The sequence below is a fragment of the Caretta caretta genome, chromosome 3 (genome assembly GCF_965140235.1).
Source record: "Caretta caretta isolate rCarCar2 chromosome 3, rCarCar1.hap1, whole genome shotgun sequence".
NCBI lineage: Eukaryota > Metazoa > Chordata > Testudines > Cheloniidae > Caretta > Caretta caretta.
The window spans coordinates 166,530,382-166,537,102 of NC_134208.1; the positions used below are offsets into that span (position 1 = coordinate 166,530,382).

Here is a 6,721-nt window from a genome sequence, read left to right on the forward strand (position 1 = left end):
TAAAGTGTCAGTACGTGCATCTCGTTTAAAACTTTAGGGGAGCAAGGGAAGGGAGTTCTGAATTGTAACTTGCACTTTCCAATGTGACTACGGTAGAACATCAGGGTTGGGAATGGAGGTTGTTCATAACTCTGAACAAAACATTATGGTTGTTCTTTCAAAAGTTTACAGCTGAACGTTGACTTAATGCAGCTTTGAAACTTTACTATGCGGAAGAAAAATGCTGCTTTCCTTTTTTTGTTTTGTTTTAAGTAGTTTACATTTAACACACTACTGTACTGTATTTGCCTTTTTTTTTTTTTTTGGTCTCTGCTGCCAGATTGTGTACTTCCAGTTCCAAACATGGTGTGTGGCTGACTGGTCAGTTCTTAACTCTGGTGTTTGTAACTCTGAGGTTCTACTATATATCAACAATGGTACCTATGTGTTTTATCTGAACCTGCTGCTGTTGCAGCCTTGAGAGGTTCCCTCTCCACACCCATAGAATGCCAGAGTAACGGATTTCCAGTGCCAGAGTTACTGTACAGCATGACAACGAATAGAATCGGTGACAGTGTAATATTTATAGATTTACACCAAGCACCACACAATTCCCAAAAGGCCCCAAAACAGCAGGACCAGGTAGAACACAGTACACAACGTATTACTATGGCTCAATGTTAAAGTGCTCTTTCAAAGCCTCCCTGAGCCGTACAGCTTCACTTTGAACTTTAACAACCCTCATGTCTAGCTAGTCGAACTCAGCAGTCAGACACTCCACCACCAACCTAGTGGCAACTTTTCCCGCTTTGCTTCACAGATATTATGCAGGACACAGCAGTCAGCTAAACCATGGGTTCCCCATCCCAAGATCCAATCTTGTGATTAAACACCACCAGTGCCCCTTCTGTCTACCAAAAGCGCATTCAACTGTCATTCCACACATGCTGAGCTGGTAGCTGAATCTTTCCTTGGTGCTGTTGAGGTGGATGGCTTCATGAGTCAAGAGAAAAAGAGATAGGTTGGGTCCCCCCCAGTATCACTACTGACATTTCAACATTGCCCATAGTAATCTGCCAGTCAAGAAAGTAGCTGATTGCAACTTTCAACAGTCCTGTGTTCTTAACAATGCAAGCATCATGCACCTTCTCTGACCAGCCAACACTGATGTTGGTGAAGCATTTCTGGTGACCCACCAATGCTTGCATAACCATATAAAAGTAGCCCTTTCTGTTGATGTACCCTGTGGCAAGGTGCCAAAATAGGGATATGCGTGCCATCTATCACCCCACCAGTTTGGGAATCTCATTGCTGCAAATCCATCCACTATGTCCTGCACATTGCCAAGAGTCATAGTCCTGCATAGGAGGAGATAAATGGCCCTGTACACTTACATGACAAGGGCCCCCACAATGGATTTTCCGACTTCAAAATGATTTCCCACTGACCAACAACAATCCAGTGTTACAAGTTTCCACAGCACAATCACCACTCACTTCTCCACTCTCAGTGCAGCTCTCATTTTGGTCTCCCTGCACCAGAGGGCTGCACCAAAAGTTCTGCAACCACTGCTAGTCATCTCAAACCTGAATTACAATGCAATCTCACCAGTTAATCCTCATTTCTCAGACTCAGAACCAGTGCTACAGGAACATCACCAACAACCTTGAATTGGTTCTGACTATGTCCCACAGCAATCTGTCCTCCAAGAAAGTCATGTTCCCCACTGATTCAACTCTTCTTATGGCTCTAGAAATGCTGGAGGATCACACGTCCTGTGCTTGCAATGCTTATGAAAATAGTGCAGAACTGTGCCCTTTCCATGCTTGTCAGAGATCGCGGACAGCGAGGAGGACCATGCAGCTTTGTGGAATTTTAGAAAGGCCTGAAAATTATAGGCTAGAACAGCAGTCCCTGAACTTTTGACAGTTGCACTCCTCCCCCATCCCCCCCGCTGCATTCTCCCAGAGGTGGGGCCAGGAGCAGAGCTGTGGCTCCAATGGGGAGAGGGGGGTGGGGAGAGGGGACGCATATAGGAGTAAGGGGGCCAAGGCTGGGGCTGCAGCTGGGGGGGAGGGTGGGTCTGGGGCCAGAGGCAGGGGCCTCTGAGGACCCATACCTCTGAGGTGAGAAGCCACTCCAAGCAGCAAGCAACAGAGAGAAGTCTTAAGCCAAGCCTCACAGCTGGGATTACATGTGTTATAAAACCCTAGCAAAGACATGCCCTAGATTAGCTGTGTCCTGAGCTCTACCACTGAGTCTTATCCCAGAAGATCTAGACATTCTGGGAGGCTTTCCATGAAGATCTAAAGTGAAATCCTCAACAATCTAATAAACAGCTCCTTGGCCCTAATCATACAAACCTGTAAAGACTTTGGACAAGTCATCCAAGGTGGTACTAGGAAAAATGATAACATCCTACCAGCAGGCCAAATTGCTCACCATTTGCTACAAAGAAAGACGTTTTCTCACAACAGTTGACAGCAGTCACAAGAAAAAACAGTGCAGCAGGAGTCAGAAGATGCTAAGCCAAGAGATCTGCACACAAACGATCAGTTTTTCCAAGGAGGAGGGTACACAAGGGGGTTTGAGAAACAGTGACCTGCTGGCACTTGCTCTGGAGTACCCGCCCCAAATCTGCTCCTAGTGGCCAGTGCCCTGTCCAGGCTGGGCCAGCACAGCACACTCCCGGCGAGCACAGGCGGCCTGCTAGGGGCCACGCTTACACACGCAGCTGAAGCCGGGGCTGCAGCGGGAGGCTCGGGGAGGGGGATCGATACACAGCAGGGCAGAGCCAAGCTGGGGCAAGGCAGAGCCCTCCCGCCCCCCGGCCGCCCTTGTCTCCAAGCAGGAGCCAGTTTTACACGAGCCTTTCCAGGGACGAAGCCTAAACCGTAGCCCAGAGGCAGGGGGAGAAGCGATCTCTGAGCGCCCGCTAGCACCCGGCTCCCCCCAGCCCCACACTCACCACAGCGCCCGGGGCTGCCGGACGCCCGGCCCCGCTCCCTTCCCCAGCGCCGAGGTTCGAAAAGCTGCCGCCGCACGGTCAGTTACACACATCCCGGGATAGCGCTGATTGGCCACTAGCGCAGCCGCTCACAAACCAGCCCTCCCCGTTGGACCAATGGGCTCAAGCCGCAGGGCCGAGCCTCTTCGATTGGTGCGTTCGGAATGATTCAAACTCCATTGGCTGTTGCGGGAGGAGGGTGGGGTGTGATTGGCTCTGAGGCTGCAGCGCAGGCTGGGGCGGGCTGTCGGCGCACATAGGCAGCGATCGCGGCGGGCATGGGAGTTAATGGCTGTTTATTAGGGAGGTTCAGAAGCAACACGTCAGCCAGTATGTCCAATGGGATGGGTAGATCCCTCACCAAAACCAGGGCTGGGTTCTGTGGTGCTGTGAAGGGGCAGGAAAAAGAAAGGTCGCATGGAAACGATATGGTGACACGATAGTGAGCGGTGCCTCTAACTGCACACATCTGCCTCCACCCCCCACCCCCTTTCCACACCACACGGGTTGGTCCTGCAGTCCGAACTCATATTTACCTCAGTGGGACTCTTGCATAAAGATCAGCTGCCTGTCATGGTGCCTACAAACCCCAGCCTGCTGATCTTGGCTAGAGAGGTGAAAAGCTGTGCCTATTCCTTTCCTTTCCCTTCTCAGTTCTTTCCTTCCTCTAACCCCCATTTAAAGGGGGGGAAAACACCTCCACAATACAAGGTTTCAGAGTAGCATGAAGTGAGCTGTAGCTCATGAAAGCTTATGCTCTAATACATTTGTTAGTCTCTAAGATGCCACAAGTCCTCCTTTTCTTTCCACAATACAAGTTACTAAGAAAACTCTGCCAACTCTTCACCATACTTTATATCCTCTACCTGTCCTCTGTTTGTATTTTGAATTAGTAAGCCTTTTAGGGCAAGGAGTGTGTATTTTCTGTGTTTATACACCACCCAGCACAATGGGCCCATAGGCCCTTAGGTGCTATCTTAATATAAATTACAGACAAAAATGCATTAAAATGGTGTTATTTAGGTTGGAAAGTCAAGCACTCCAAAGTTAAGAAATGCCAAGTTTAAGGATGCTCATGCAACCTAATTCTGCCCCTTGTGCATCCATCCTGTGCAGTGAATGAGGCAGGGTCCTGTGACAAACATTGTGTGTTATCATGTAATAAAGGACAGTATCGTAATGCCTCAGGCACAAGGGGACTGAATTAAGGTTGCACAAGTAACTGTAAATCTGGTTGTGCAACTATAACAATCCCCCTGCCATCACCAGTGGGACTTTAACCTTTAGCAACATAGGACTATAGCTGGCAACAGGAGAAAGCTGTTATTCCAGAGGAGGAAATGGACTACTGGGTCTAGCTGCTGCCTGGGTCTTGGGTGTGGTCAAAGGGGAGAGTTGAGCTCAACACTGGTATTTCTTTCTCTTTCTCCCTGTTCCCCAAGAAACTGGTGCAGCTCCTGCCCTTGTGGTACCCCTGCAGGGGGGATGGGCACTTGAAGCCATGTGCTAAATCCAGGAGTTGTTTGTGGGGAGTGTGGCCCATCTCTCTCTCTCTTCCCACCCTCCTTTGCAGTTGGCAGAACTACAGTCCCACACAGGTGTGTGCGTAGGAAATGAACTACTGAGGCCAGATGCTGAGTCTGGCAGGATCCAGAGGAATGTGGGGAGGAAGTCCCATATAGTGTCTCCAGAGGCGTTGTATGAGATCCAAAGGGGTGGGACCTCATGCTGATCAGCTCTCTTTCCCCTTAACTCCCATGCCACTATAGTTTAGCTGGCTGTTCTCAGGCATTGCCATATATCTGACTCTGCTGCTGCTGCTGCTTTGGTGGATGTATATGCCCAACCTTCGAATGTTGTGTTTGGTTATTCTTTTAGCCTACTGCCAACATTTTATTGAGGAACACAAGTGAAAGAAAGAAATAATAGAAAAAGACCTCAAGGGGTCATCTAGTCTATCCCTCCATGATGAGGCAGTCTGATAGATGTTTGTATAACATTTTCTTAAAAGCCTGCTGATTTTTAACTGTTTGTACATCAGGAAAAGCTGAAAGGAATTTCAGGGGACAAAGAAAAGGCACTTTCCTAGGCTAAGGGTAGTCTCACTGTTGAATGTTAACAGGCCACTGCAAACAATAGAGGTGTGAGAACTTCTCAAAGGAATAATCTCAAAAATCCTTTATAACAGAAAGTGTTGGACAATCTAACTTGAGGGGTTACAACCAGCTCCCCCTATATTCACTCCTCCTCCTCCTTTAACCAATAATTTGTCCACTTAGCTTTAATCCCTCTGAGCAGACCCACCCTTACATCCACCAACAACATATAACATTGGACACAAGCCTATTGTACAGAATAGGCCTGAAATGGCAAAAACAAAGCAAAATCCTATCATTCTTATCCTGAGAAAGACACCCTCTTTTTCCTACATAATAATTAGCATAGCAAGGTCAACAAACAGTCAGTTAAAAGATGCAAACCAAATTCAGGATTAATTCGAAATTTGTTATAAACAGAAACTCAGAATAATTCCCACTTTACTGAAAACCAACTACAGTGCAACTACTAGCCTCAAATATACAGACATATACCATAGCATATTTTGAAGGCTATGAAATTGAGCTTGCGCATACATCAGTTAATTTTTTTTCCCCAAACCTCATAAGAGATCTTTTCCCACATAACTCAAGTAAGAATTTAGGCCTTTCAGTAATATCATTTGCACTTAAGGGTTTTTCTGCACTTGCCATTTATTTTTTTGTCTGAAAAATTTCCAACTGATGTTAGCAGGCAGCCACAGGTGCCAACTTTCTTCTTTCCGGTGGGTGCTCCACCCCTGCACCGCCCAGACCCCGCTCCCATTCCATCCCATCCCCCAAGGCCCCACCCTTGCTCTGCCTTTTCCCACTCCCGCTCTGCCCTCTCCCCACAGTGCCTCCCACAGTGCCTCCCACCACTGAACAGCGGATGGGTGGGGTCCACCGAGCATCTGAGTGGCTGGATCCCCCAAGCAGCTGATGGGTGGAACCTGCCGAACAGCTGTTCAGCCGGTGGCTGGTGGGTGCTCAGCACCCACTATTTTTTTTCTGTGGGTGCTCCAGCCCACAGAAACTTTGGTGATGCATGTAAAACAGACCAATTGTTACTGGTTTTGTAAATCTTTTAAGGTAGGTTCTGAAGTTTATAACACCAAGGTCAGGAGTGAGTCTCATTACAGAACTATTTTATCCAATCCTCTACAGTTTTTTTTTGAGAGGGCCTGGAAAAGCTGCTTTGGGACAACGTGACATTAAAAAACAAGAACATCTTGATACCACTGCCTCAGACTGTGTTGTTGTATTGACCTTTGAGGCCATAATCCTCAAGCTGCTACATAGTTCCATGCCATCTCCTACATCCCACACATTGTTTCCATCCTGCTTCCTCCTGGCACAATGCAGCCTCATCTTTTCCACATCACCCCATGCTGTGACTGTTCTAGGCCACCTGACTACACCACACAATTTCCAGGATGTCTACCTGAGAACATTTGTAAACAAAAGAGATCCATCTTCTCATACCATGTCATTGCCATATCACTGACATATTGTTTCTATGCTATCACTTTATGCTGTATCTCTAGCAGAGGTGATTAAAAGTGTGAGTAACCACTACCCTCTGCAGGGATCTGTGACTTTTGAGTTTGGAATACTGTATATGGAACCTGAGCAGTGCTTGAATAACAATTAATTGATC

The 6,721-nt window shown here is 47.5% G+C and overlaps 1 protein-coding gene across 2 annotated transcripts in view; it reads right to left on the reverse strand.

Moving 5' to 3' along the window:
* CENPF (centromere protein F) overlaps nt 1-3,064 on the reverse strand; it is a 71,270-nt gene extending 68,206 nt beyond the window's left edge. For both annotated transcript variants that reach the window (XM_048843165.2, XM_048843164.2), the window contains exon 1: nt 2,948-3,064. The gene's annotated coding sequence lies outside the window, so the exon portion shown is untranslated. The remainder of the gene's footprint in view (nt 1-2,947) is intronic.
* Nucleotides 3,065-6,721: the final 3,657 nt, after the last annotated feature.